Genomic DNA, 14,964 nt, shown 5'->3' on the forward strand with positions numbered 1-14,964 from the left:
TGCCAACTTTTCTTCATTGCAGGACTGTATAAAAGTTATCAACATCAAATTTAGTGGGCATCTACGCGCAGGGTGATCATTTAAGAGATTTATAGTACCCAAATCTCTTAGCGTTGAGCATAGAAAATTTCAGCATGCACTTGTCAAAAGTATGTATGTATGAAATTTTAGTGTCGGATAATCAACGCAACTTGTAAATAAAATATAAATACATATAAACAATTAAATAAATGTAATTGTAATTGATTAGAATTGAAGTAATTTTTTTTTAGTAGCACATTGATGGTCTAAAAGTGTGTAACAGTGAATATATTAGGAAAAATGTGTAATAAAAAGAAAGGTAGTTAATAGAGAATTTTAATTTTAAGCCTAAAAGTATGAAATGAAAACTGGATGAAGTCAAAGCCGTAAATTTAAAGCTAAGCAATTAGTTTTAGCCTAAGATATATGCTCCTTTTTTACAATAAAAATAAATTGAAAAGCGAATATAATAAAAATGATAAAAAATAATTAGTTTAAGAAATAGAACTTGATTTCTTGCAAATAAAACTTCTCATTTACACACACAGGAATGTGGAAAGTTTGGATGAAAAATCGATCCTCGTTTTTTTTTTTTTAACAATATTTTAGTCTTTACAGTGGTTACTACATAGCTTTCAAAATATCTCAACTATTAATAACTGCCTAAACACAGCAGATAAAAAAAATTTTGGAGCTTTTGTGCTTTTGTTTTTTAACGTTAGACTTCAGAAATGGGAAAATGGCTTTTGAAAAGTGCTTTAGAACTTTCATTAGAAAAGCTTTTTTGATTCAGTTTCTTATTCAATGGCCTGAAAACACTTTAAAAAATTTCGTTTTACGCTTCGGTGCTTTTATGATTTTATTTTTTAAAGTTATCTTCAATCAAATGATCTTTAAGTTTATAGAAATTTCGTGCGTGCTGTTAAGTTGAACTCTGGAAAAAAAGCTTTCGAAGACTCCATTTTCTGCATTTGTGACTTGTATACTTAAGTTAGTGTACACCAAAAAAGCTTGTAGGTTCATTGAGTTCAAAGAAGTTTCAAAATGGGAAAGCTTAAGAACTGATTGTTTAGTACAACAGTCTGAAAAATTGCTTTGAGGATGTCATTTTATGCTTTTCAAGCTTCAGTGTTCGTATCTCTTTAATTTAGATTTTCTTATAAAAAGCTTTTAGTTTATTTCAAGAGGTGAAAATCTTTTAGCTGGTTAATGGTTTCAATAGCCAGAAAAACGCTTTAAAGGTGTGACTTTAAGCTTTTAGGCCTTCGTACTTTTGTGTGTGTGTTTAAAGTTAAAATTCAACAAAAAAGCTTCAAAGTTATTGTGCAAATTTTTAATTGAGAAAGCTTTGAAATTAATAGCTTTATTCAATAACCTTAAAAAAGCCTTTGAAGATGCTATTTTCACCATGTTGTTTTTGAAACTCGATGTGTAGATTTCCTTAGCGTTAAAAAAAACGTAAAAACGCCTTGCCTGTCTGCGGAATAAAATATCTCTCTGCACATCGCTTTTCTATGTATACTAATGTTAGCCAGAGAGAGCTTTTATTCCCTGCTCATCCACATATACAAAATGTATATCCAACTTAAAAAAAAAAGTGTTGCATGGGTGACTATGAAGGGGCCAACATTATTGTTAATGCTTTCAGGCACAGACAGAAAACTGTATTAAGCATTGAAAATAACACTTTTTTTGTATGTTATTCTCTGAAAGCTCAAAACCATGAAAAATTCTGCATGAGTGACTATTTCGTAACCTACTCTACTTTAAAAACTTACGGGTTCACAAATTAAGCTATGGTTTGAAAGCTCAATTATGACACCATTTGTCAATGAGAGTTGTTTGATTTTTCAAACTTCTTTTGAATTTTTCGAAAGAACTTTTTTATAAATAGTTTACGTCTCGTAAATTTGGTAAAAACATTTTACTCGCTGAAAGTTTCAGCTAAAAAGCTCTCATAACATTTTGTTATTTTTAAAAGCGCAAAAGCTGTCTTTATAAAAATCCGACGTTGACAAGCGACAATCGAAAGCTTTCATCGAATTTTTATTTCAAAAGCACAAAAGCTTCTCTCATTTGAAAATTCAATGCTGACAAAGGATCTAAGAAAAGAGGAAAGAGGATTGAAAAGCAAAGCTCAGCGGTAAAACATTTCAAGAATCCCAGAAAACCGAATCAAATAGTATTACAATATCAAAGCCGTTGGCGACGATAATATTGAAAAGCCACTTCCATGAGGAAAATAAATTTTCAAACACAAAAATTTTAGGAAAACTAAAGTAGTATGAAAATAATTGTAAAAAAGCTCACTTGTAGTTAATAAGGCAGGACAGTGCAATAATAAAATTTTTCCCAAAGTTCGTAAGTACTTAATCATTTCAAAAAAAAACCTGTACACTGCAAATTTATATAAAAGCTATGGAATATTATAAAAAATAGTGCAAATAATACGAAATTGTAGCTAACTGTTTAAAAGCCACAAAGAAAAACTCAATTTAATATTACTACATATAATAAAACAACAAACAAGGGATGTAAATAGTTGACAATACAGCAAAAAAAAAACATTAAATATATAGATTGAATGAAAAGAAAAGATACCAAAAAAATCTGTAAAGCTAAACGATAATATCAAAGAGCGAATACCAGAATCAGTTACACATTTTCATCAAAAATTTTAGATTTTTATGTCAAATTCAGCGCTTAGTAGATTTGTAGTTCATTTTCATCAAGAAATTTATTCTGTCCCATGAAGCCAAGACGAGTAACATTGCAGAGAAAAGTCTAGAAGCAGTTAACATAAGTTAGAAGCAATTATGTATGTGTCTTTATTTCATTTAATTTTTATTTTTTTATTTTTTTTAATTTTAGTTAATACCATTCCCTTGATTTTCTTCAGTAATTTATAGGCAAATAAGTACTTAAACTTTCATTGGATAAGTTTTATTTACTGAGTAACATAAATGAACAATCGCCAATGACTAACGCATTTTAAGCCAAATATTAATTGTTGTGTTCTTATAAAATCGTCCCATCTGACTCATTTTTAAAAGTTGTACTAATTCTCTCGTTAAAAATATGTGATACAAAGTTGCATGGTACCTAATCTATCATATGATGCATGTCACATGTCCAATGAAAAAATATCACATGCTCATATATCACCAGATGCATCATCAAATATCACGCGAGGTAACATCGCTTGTGCATACATACATATATTGATTGATCATGCTCTTATTTTAGAATATGAAATATCATTTACGGAAATTTTAATATTTTAAGGTTGTTTAATGAAATCTTGTTCATTTGGGATCTGTACATCACATGCTTGAGCATACAAACCAATATTAAATCACATCATTTCAAATCGCATCACTTCAAGCAGTTCAATTAAATTTCACCTCATAATTCCGCAACTCTTATAACATAGCATTCCGAAAATGACACGTTTTAGTGAAAGATCAAATTAAATAATATCAAATGACGCATAAACATACATATATCTATAACAAGACTGTCGAGAACGTTCTCAGCGCGAATAATATAAGCAAAAAAACCCTGGGGTACGTTTCCTATAGTTGGATTTACATGCGACGATTTTCCAGGCAATTCAACATTGCTCAAGAAGTATCGCTCGTGTAAATGGTGATTAAAAAATCGCTTGCCTCAAAGTAGACAGCAAGTCAACTTTTGCAGGCGATTATCGCCTATCAAATAATCGCCTCATTTAAAGGCAGCTTACGCGAACAATCATTTTGGGAACATTTATAAGACAACAAAAGTCTCCGGTACGTTCTGGCAAAATACAAAACAGGAACAAATGTCTAAGGACTTTTCTCCTTTTCTCTCGAAAAACAATTTTGGAACTAAAGTCTTCGGAACTATTTACGAAGAATGGAAGGCGCGAACTTTTCTTGCTTAGAAAATGAAAAATTGTTTCATAAATGGACAGCTCCCCTTTATGTATTAGTATTACCAATCATGATTCTCACTGAAACTAATTTTCATCCCCTAATGCAAACGCCTCTCTCACTCTTAACGTTAAGTTCTCAAAACTTTTGTTCTCGTTTTGTTCTCCACCAGAATGTTACCCAGACTTGAAAACGTTCTCGATACTTTCTTTCTCATCGAAAGTTCCGTTCTCATTTCGTTCTTCTTAAGAACGTTCTTTAGAGGTTTGTCCTAATTTTGTCCTTTTCGAGAATATTCCTGAGAGTTTTGTTCGCATTTTATTCTTAACGGAAGCGTTCCCGAACCGTTTGTCCTCATTTTGTGCCCGTTCAAACTGCTCAATACTTTTGTTCCCGTTTAGTTCTTTTGCGGGAACGTTTTTGACATTACATGTTATTCTCGTGGGGAACTAAACCAAAACCGGAACGCGTTCTCGGTCCCTGGTATAAGCTATACCTTTGTAAAAAAAAATAAATGGTCTAAAATTGTAGCGAAGAAGAGTCCCTAAATATGTGGCTACCACTGTATATTGGTCATTATGGCCTATGGCTTTCTATCATTTTTCGGGTAACTCCATAATTCCATCTGTGTAGAACTTTTTTTACTCCGTCGCCTGTGGCGTAGATCAATACCTGGTTGGAAAGATTGTTGCTTATAATCCTCCGAAGATATGTTCAAACTTTAAACTTCTGGAGAGCGTGGAGTATTTTCTGCCAGCATGCAGTATTAAAAGCATCCTTCATGTCCAGAGTAATAGCAAGCAGCACTTCTTCGATCCAACTTTTCATCGTTGCCCGCTGATCGCTCCTACAGCGGATCTACCCTTTCGGAAACCGAACTGCATATCTGATAGTCGTCCACCTGCCTCGATCGCTGCTACTACTCTGTTATTTGTTAAACAGTCTAGCAAATTTCCCATCATGTCTAGCATATACATAGAGCGATATGCTGCAGGATCACCCGGTGGTTTTCCAGCCTTGGGTTGCAGCACTAAACGCTGTTGCTTCCATATAGCAGGGAACAAACCTTCCGCAAAGCGTCCATTGAACGTATGAACAAATACTTCGGGACTCGCCCTCGAGATGAGTTTAAGCACACAGTTAGGAATGGAATCAGGGCCTGAAGATTTTCGGGAAATAAAAAAATTAGCCGCGCCTATAACTTCTCCTTCGGCAACTTCAGGAAAAACACACTTTTTTCTGGGAAATTTTTCTCATGAAAAGTTAGCTTCAACGGAAATAGCTCGTTAACGATTTGCTCTACCTGTTTTTGGGCATTTTATCTGTGGCCGCACTGAATTTTTCTCCTTTTTTGTAACCACCTTGTAGGCCAATGCCCATGGGTCTCAGAAATGGTTCGATTTCATTGCGTTTCACTGATGGTAATTCGCTCAATCGATTTCTTTCAGCAATTTCATGTGCCACCCAAACATCGAGCTTGCTTAAGTAGCCTGCTCTCCTTATATGCTTGATTTTTAGTGCTTCCATTTACATTATTTCATCGACTTTTCCAGTGATTGGCTGACAAGAGGGAGGTGCATTATTACATCACAATTTCCAAAACGGAATCGATCAAACCTCTCCTAAGTCCGGCGTTTACTTACAGCATTTTCACCGTACACTGCACACATTTTTTTCTGCATGTGTTTTTATGTCCTTTTCGCCCTTTTTATAGTACAAAAAAAAGCATCGCGTGCAACACAACTTTTTGCACGAGCGACAAATTACAGAGCGGTCTTCACTAAAAATGTAACCTGAAATGTCAAATTTTCAAGCGCACGTCAGTTTGTTGCCATTACATTAGTGTTGCCAGATGTATCGTCATCAACACCACATAGTGACAAAAATTCGCCGAGAATTTTCATATGAGCCAATATTTCATTGCCAACTTTATTAATGTCACATCACATAGAACTCATATAAAACATTACCACTTTAACAGTCAGTCGCTGAAACATCTCATGAGTTTTGAACCATATCAGCACATCGCGCGATTAGTGTTAATCTTCGCACTTCACAATTTATTTCATCCCATTCAATACATTACTTCTGATTGTGCAAAATCACACGATTTCTCAGCATTTTATAAAATATTCATCACATCACCTGAGGAGAGCATATGGATATCACATCGTACGTTCTTAGCAACATATCACTTGTTGTCGTAATTTTTGTTGAACAAAATATTTCAGCGTTGCATGTTGACGTTGCATCGCAGATGATCTTGACAACTCATGACATCACTCCATTAAAAATCACGTCAACTCATAACATCATTTGTGTTGAATTACATACATAGCATTGATATCACACTTGCGCATCGTTCATCACATCACTCGATCACTCTCACAAGCCCATCTCAATACTACTTGTTTAAAAATAAATTCATTGCTATACTAACGCATGTAGAAAGGTCACACCTTGCTACTTCCTACAAAACCAAATCACATCACATCAAATCACATGTGCTATAAAGTGAATCAATCAGTCTTGTATACAAGCAAAACCAGTCACATGAACACCACTAAAATAAGTAAAGGGAAATAAGAGACATAAATGACAATACAAAATCATTTTTTTTTTTTACAAGAAACTGAAAACAAACAAGAAAAGCATTTTTTCTTAAGCAAGAGACAAGCGAGGCGACAATTAAAGCTGGACATACTAAATAAAAAATACAAAAATAATGAAGAAAAATAAAGCCGAAAATTGTGCTCTCCAAAAACTACACAAAAAACAATATTTTCACGAAAACTATTTTCTACCAAAATAATATAAATTTTTTTAAAGAAATAATATGCAGAAAAGTATTAACTAAAATTTAAAAATAAAAAATATTAAAACAGTAGCTAAAAGAGTCGTTAGTTTGAAAAGTGAAAAAACTGGCTATGCTTCAATTTATTGAAAACGTAAATTAATCACAACTATGAAAAACAGAATTATCTAAAAATAACTTAAACAATACCAATGCAACTTAAGCGCAAAGAAAAAACTAAAACATACATACAAACTGGATCAACTCAAATTTTTTGCGAATACAGCTTAAACGTTAGTACTTCCCGCCGTTAGAAGATTTTTGTAACAAGAAAAAATTGATATAACTATTACAAAAAAAAAAATAAATAAAAATAAATACTAATAAATTTATTAACCTAACACTTTCTCAAATAACGTTACATACAGTCATATATAGAAGAACGTAAAGGCAAATTTAGGCCAAAAATTTTAATAATTTCACAGACTCTTTAGAATCTTTCAGTAATTTAGATGAGCCAGTTAAAAAGAAAAGTACTATAAATAGCGACTAGTATTGAGTTATCATGTGTGCGTATTTCGTGTGATGTGACGAACATTTTTATAGCGCACAAAAAAGTGTAGCACATTTTCATAAAACTAACCAAAAATATTTGCTGAAAAAATTATAAAGTTATCCGATTTTTTTCCAACTTCTAAAAAATATAAATGAAAATAAAATGTTACAGTTAAATAAAGATAAAACTTTTCAAAATGTACATTTTCGTTTTGATAAACTTTCTGTCAACATTTTGACAGCTGTCATTAATTTGTCAATTTTCGCTCTTCAATAAATATGCATATGTGCGTGTTGACAGCTGTCAAAAACTAACATAACATAAATTATCTGTATGAATGTCAATTTCTTGCGAACCCGAAAAGCATTTAAGAGTGAGCTTAAATAAAAAGCCAAATATCAGTTAGATGTCAATTTTAAGTATAACGAAAGATATAAATGTGTAAAAAACTTAAAAAAAAACCGCGTAAATGGTGGAAAAGAGAAGGGTATAAAAGTTAGGCTAAATGAAATATCAGTTATAGATAGTACCTACATAAACAAAATTATTTGGAAGAGAGGATTGGAAATTAGATAAAATAATTGGACAATTCTGAAAAATTATCGAAAATTATACCACTTAACACTAGTGTTGAGTATATTATGAAATTTTTTTCGCAAATATAAAATATCTTTTGAATTTCTGCTACTACGTACTTTTTCATTGCCTTCGCAACTTATAGCGTTAGGCGAAAACCTTTTATGAATAAAGTCATTATTTTTGAATTTCAGTTTTCGGCTTTCAAATGAAAAGCCACACTTTCGGCGCAATTTTCATAAAAAAATACACTATCCGAAACTTTAGTAAATTAGTATACAATTTTTTGTTGAACCAATCTTGAACCAATTTGACGTAGGAATCTATATTATTAAAATATTAGAATATTAATATTAAAAAATATTTGGCAACACCAAGGAAATGAATAAATAGAACTCTAAAAATGTATTTCGTTAAATTTGCAAAATTATTAAAAACCCTATTTAAAAATAATGACCAAACTAAAAAGTCTTTAAAGTAGGTTTAATTGAATTGAAGTGATGTGTTGCTGTTAAATACGGAATTTTATTGAGCATTATATAAAAAAAATTTTATGACGAAGCTGAGTATTCAAAAATACCCTGTTATTACGTTAATAAAAAATGTCACCAATGCCAAATATCCCACTGCACATTTGAGTCATTTAAAAAATGTAATGTGGAATTTATGTCCCACTTGCTCGGATGGGTTCTATTCCTAATAAATGAAATGATGGCGGTTTTGGTTAGATTAATGCTAAATCCCAACATGGCACAACATCCCTTTTTTAATCTTAACCCAGCTAGCAAATTTGCCAAAAATCTGTTAGGTATCAGTTAGACTCGTCGGCAAAAAAGTCAGAAATCTTTATGATTTTGGCCGATATCGGTCAGAGAAGCGTGTGGGGAGAGGTTGAAAGGAAGTCTAACCGACACGACTGGGCAAATTCTGACTTAATTACCGACGGTTCTGACTGATATCTAACAGATGTCTGACCAAATAATCATGGAAAATAAGAATTATCAGACGTGCATGCCCGAAATCGGACATAATTCGATCGGACATATCGGATAAGGAAATAAATAAAAACTTCCTAGCGAAAAATCCCTTTTACCCGTTTTCGGGACTGTTGAAGGTAAGCTTTAGCAAGACTGCTTTTCATTATGTCCACTAGTTTCCGTAATAGGCTCTCACCACCCTGCTGTAGCATGACTGGCCGGATGCCATATACCTCTGCAGCCTTGTAGCGCTCAAACGAGCCCAGTGCCCAACTGACAGAATTCTGGGTAAATATATATTTCTTGCCATCTTCCAGTCAGAGGGTCGCCGGTCTGGTCTACCAGGCCTCTGATCCACTTCCAGGGTAGAGGCCAGCTGTTGTAAGCAGAGAGAGGTCACCTTCTCTACTTTACTTTTAGTATAGGTGCCATTAGTAGTTGTACAGTTCTTCTGGCTAGAGCCTTGTGTAGCCACGCGGCAGCAAGAGTATTGAAGATACCTTCACTGAAGTTTCAGAAACACTCCCTCTGCGCCTTCCTACTCACTTTTCTGTAATTTGCTAGCCTATCCGCGTTTTCCTCGCAGCATCCAGTGCGCTTTGCCCTGTTGAACAGCCTCTGCGAAATTCTTTTTAGAGGGCTGAGATTTTACGAGATCACCACGCTGTTTTTAACTTCACCTTCGTTTGGGTCTCGGGCAGCTTTATGTCAAAGGTTCGGACATTATGTCCGTTAGTCTGTTAACCTTATGTTTGAAGGCTATACAGCGGTCTCTCCTGATGGACTAGGACCCCTTCTAAAGCCGAACTGTTATTGTTCATAAAGCAAAGAGAAATTCCGGAACTACCCTTACCAAAACTGGATGGGACTAGTCTGAACCTTTCCACCGAGGTGAAATACTAAGGTATTATACTTGACTTCAAACTCACGTGGAGCCACAACGTAGAGGAAATAGCAAAGAAGGGCCTAGCAGGGTACTACACCTCTAAAAGGGCTTTCGGAAAACCCGATTTTAACCTACTGAGCGCTGGTCAGGTGGAAGCCACTGGATAAAAGCAGCAATCAGAGAATAATTGGAAAAGTGCAGAGACTCGCAAGCCGTGGTTTATCGGGAGCCGTGAAAAGCGCACCACAAGAAGGGCTGAACATGATATTTTGCTTGAAGCCACCACAAGTATTCGTAACAATTGCAGCCGCAAAAGCGGCCCTTAAACTGGGGGAATCAAAATTGTGGAGGGAAACCAACTACGGGCATGCAGCAGTCTTGAAGGTAATTAATACTGGACGGCGTAACGGAATAAAGGCCGACTTAGAGGCCGAAACTGATTACCTCGTGTCATCCTTAGATTTTAGTTTCAAGATGCCCATACGCTTTCTAACCCTGTCGGGAAATCATTATATTTTTTGCATATACACCGTTGGCTAAAAGATGGAGAAAGAAGTCGGCTCGGGTCTCCACTAAAAGTACCTTCAAATAAAGCAATCACATCGCCCGTGCTAGAGCAATTCTGCGGCAATATTTGGATTCAGCACCAAAAAATCCACAAGATACGATGTGTCAAAATTTTTCGAACTGTGAATTCAATTAAAATGTGTACAAATAATTAGAAAATAAATATTTAACTTACCTGCGTACTAGCATTTTCAACGCGAATATAATTTAACAAGAACGTGGGTTTCAAATAATTTTATATTTTAACTATCTATGAAAAATTTTAGTTCAGAAAAAAAGCAATAGGTACTAAAGCATTTTTTTTGGGCGTAGTAATTTTCAAAAAGAACTAAATCTTGTGCTTAATACACCAAGTTGGCAACTATAGCTTAAGGCTATAATTTTATTCCTAATGTAAAACATGAACTGTTTAAAAATTTCTTTTCATGGTCCGTATTTTACAAAACAAAAAAATCGAAATTTTGAAAAAAAATATACCTTATCTCTCCATATTTTCCTAATATTTTTTTTCCTCCACAGACGCCAATTCTTTCGTTTTTGTGAATATTACATTCTTAAGAAAAATAAACCAAAACGTGATCAATTAAGAAGATATTTTATGTTACTATACTATGTAGTAATAAATATTGTATAGACTTTTTTAAAGTTGCAGATTTTTTTCAATGATAAAATAATATTTCGGGGACATTTTTGGTGTGAAATGTGAAAAATTATTAAATTGGTCGTAGAAGAATTTTAGTACGTATTTTAATAATTAATCGTATTTCAAAAAACTTGTTTTCATTGGGTAAAAATCCTGATACCCAGTAAGTATTTCAAGGGCAACAAAGAAACACTGTTAAATTAGTAAAATTTTAATTTCATTGCAGAAAAATATGAAATTTGTCAAAACCTAACTATCAATTAAAGTTTTGAACCTGCTTGAAAAAAAAATCCTTAAAAATATATAAACGTTGAAAAAATTTTTTTGTTGTTTTATTAAATGATTTAGAAACTAAAAAAATTATTTAAAAAAATAGCGAAAATTACTTTTGGAATGTCTTAGCTTACAGTAACTGTCGCAAAAAAAGAAACTATCATCAAAGTACTACCGCAAAAAAAAGATTAAAAAAAGTAAATTTAAAACCAAATATTATACAACCGAAAAGTTGCATTTCGTGTACTCGCTGTAATCGTCACTCTCATGTCTGCATGTTTAGGCAAATGATGAAAAAATTTAACAAGAAAATTTTACTGGTAGAAATACATACAAGGCAATGATACTACGAGTAAATAGTAGACAAATGATGCGTACACTTCAACAAGCGGAACAGTAATGCAAGCAAAAAGTATGTAGCTGAAAAATTTCAACAAGTGGAATGGAACAGTTAAGCACACTTGTGAGCAAATAAGCAGCATCGAGTGGCTGTTAGAAATAAATCGATTGCGAAAAAAGCGGCGAAAAGAGAGAACCCAGGTAAAATATGAATGTAGCTTAGACGGTGCCACTTTGCAAGCAAACAAAAAACAAAATTCGCACACCCCCGAGCCTAAAGTATGATTTCAAGGCAATTTCGAAAAAAAGCACTTTTCGACAATACGCAATAGAAAGTTTTAAAGAGGATAACCAAATACTTCTTTGCAAAAGTTTATTGATGTTTGGTGAGCTTTAATTTACTGACATAAGGTTGGTACTATAGGGTGATAAAAACTGAGATGAAGTGGGTATATAAGTATTGGGACGGGGAACTTCAGGTCAATGAACTTTGGAACAAAAAAAAAAATGTCACATCGATATATCATACTTTAAGATCCGACTCGAAATGTCGAAAATACGACAAAAAATGTAAAAAGACACACAAATTTTTTTTCCAAATTTCCTTGCCAAAATAATTTAGATTCGAAGGGGTGCGATGAACTTTTTTTGCACTTGTTGCACAGTATAACTCTAAAGGTATGTGTGGATGTTCGTATTCTGAAAAAGTTGTAGTTTTTGCTGAAATTAAGCGAGCAATTGCATTTAATTTTTTTTTTCAACAAAGAGATTATTCTAAAATTAATAACTTAGTAAATTATTTCTTAGAAACAAATTAAATAAAAGCTAGTTAAAAAGTGTACGACAGAGATAAAACAAGAATATATTGTACAACTTTAAAAGAATTTAAAGGAAGAAATACTAATTTTAGTATATTTATTTAAAATCAAAGCAAAGAAAAAGTTATTATTTAACTCAAACCCAAAGGATATTAAAAACAAGCTACTAAACAGAAACTAAAAGTATTTTTAGCGGGAAAGTTTTGTAGGCGGGGCAAAAGCAGCAAGAGAACCAATTGCACATAAATTAGAGCAACAATAAAAAATGTGTAAGTTTGTAGCGATAGAAAATAAAACATACATACATATTTGATAGGTTTTAAGCAGAGCAGGCAGAAAGCAAAGTTGCAAGTTAGTTGGTCGCACGACTTGTGTACGCCAGTGTAGTGTTGAATGAAAAATAAAAAAAAAATAGTAGCATACCAATAGGCGCGAAAGTCGATAACGCAGTTGAAAGTTAGACGACGTTGGCAAAGGGCAAAGCAAGCAAGCAAGCACTGATATTAAGAAAGTACTTATAGAAAGTAGTAGAACCCGCAGCATAAATGAAAAGTTAATAAATGAACAGTTAATTTTTAACAAAAACCGCGTGCTGGCATTTAACGATAATGAAAATTTAAGGAATTTTTATTGTATGCGCGCTAAGTATGTATTGAAATAAGAATCGTATACATATACTACAGTTGAATATGATAAAATTAATTAACAAATAATTAAAATAAAGGAAATAAGTTTTATTGAATTGTATTGCATTTGAGGAGCAGTTATAAAGCATTGATAATGTATGTAATTGAGATATGTACTTGAATGGTGGCATCAAGTGAAAGAAAAACAAAAAACGGAAACAAAGACATGAAAAAACTAATGAAGACGAATTGCTTAGCTTTGTGTTAAATTGCTGTTAAATGTATAAGTAACAATTGAAGTAATAATGAATATTAAAACTGAATATAAACTATTAAAGTGAAGTAAAATGAAAGTAACAAAACACACAGACATAAATAAACATCAATAAAGAATTGTGAAAAATATACAAAAAAAAATATTTAAAAAATAAAATCGTTGCTGTTTATTTATTACGGGAAAGGAAAAAAATGGGAACTGTTTAGTAAGTGACCCAACTATTACGGGGTACTGCGCCCAAAGGGGTGGCCAGCTACAAAAAAAATGCCACACACCCGTAGTCAAGGGTCTACACATTATTTTAACACATACCTTGTTAATTTTCGGCCACTTATTTATTTAGAAATCCGGCTTGAAATATGCCCTTTTTACAATTCGGAAATTAGCGTTCATTTATCACTCGTATTCTCCTTAAGGCAGCCACTTCACCAATACATTTTTATATTCCCCTTCACTTTACACTTGTTCGATTAATTATACCTTTCCTTATTACTTTAATTGTAACCAATTAATCACAATTTATTAAATAAAAGCACCTTCAAAATCACGCGTCTGCCTTTGGTTGCATATGCAAATTAAATGGCGGTGTTCAGCTGTCAAACTCCAAAATATACAAGAAGGATGAGACACAAAATAAAATAAGATATAACCCAGCAAGCAATAAAAATATAAACCTTTCCATGGAAAATATGTATTCGAAGACCGAAAGGTGCGGTTTTGCGGCTTTTCGTTAAGTGGGGACTGTCAACTTTCGACTGGGGTGTTTAGGGGGTCCCCAATGTTTTTCTAGTTAACATTTGTTTATTTTAAATTTTTTTTAATAAAACTGTAGTACATTTTAAAGCAAAGTTTAAAGGATTGTAAAAAATTAAGGAAAGTTCAAAAAGTTTTCATCGAAATTAAAAAAAAAAATAGCTAATAAACTACAGCTTTTTTGACACGATATACCATAGAAAATTATGTCAAGAAGCTCAACTAATTTTAAAGTCGACTTTATTTTCATCATGGGGCATACCCAATGCATTTAAGTTTTAAAACAAAATCATTTTGTGAACGCTTGTGTGAGCCACTGTACATATGAGAAGTAAAAAGTTTGTAATTTCTACTGCTACTCTGAAAGCTTACTTCCGGAAGATTTTAGAGGTATTTATACAAATTTCCTCCGTAGTAACCGCTCCTTAAGTTATGCCCAGTGAGATCATCGTGGTACCGTTTGCAGAAGCTGCTGTTGTTGTTGTAGCGGCTTATTTAGATCGCCTAGTCCCTCAATAGTTGTCAAGTTCAACTAACGGGGCGCCCAGAAAGTGTGCCACACCCACTGGGCTGGCCCAGAGGGAGAGGGGCGTTAGCTGAGTGGGTTTTGGGGCCATAATAATTAAACAGCAGCGGGGAAAGGGCACCACCCTGTGTGAACCCCTGTTTAATTTTTCTTGTTTCGCTGGTTTTATCTCTGGAAATTACTAACGAATAATTCGCTTACTACCGTTTGAGCCCCTGTGGGAGAGAGGAAGCCTCAATATCTTCTAGTAGCGTAGAGTGGCTGACGGTGTCAAACGCCTTTGGCAAATCTAACGTTACTAGGGCTCCTCTCTCACATGGGCGGTTCGGTTTAGGCCACGAGTTATCTCAGTGTTTATGGCGTTGAGTGCTGTTGTTGTGCTGTTCGCTTTACGGAATCCATGTTGATGCCTCGATGG

The sequence above is a fragment of the Rhagoletis pomonella genome, unplaced genomic scaffold, assembly GCF_013731165.1.
Source record: "Rhagoletis pomonella isolate Grant_MI unplaced genomic scaffold, Rhpom_1.0 Rhpom_scaffold_00005, whole genome shotgun sequence".
Lineage (NCBI taxonomy): Eukaryota > Metazoa > Arthropoda > Insecta > Diptera > Tephritidae > Rhagoletis > Rhagoletis pomonella.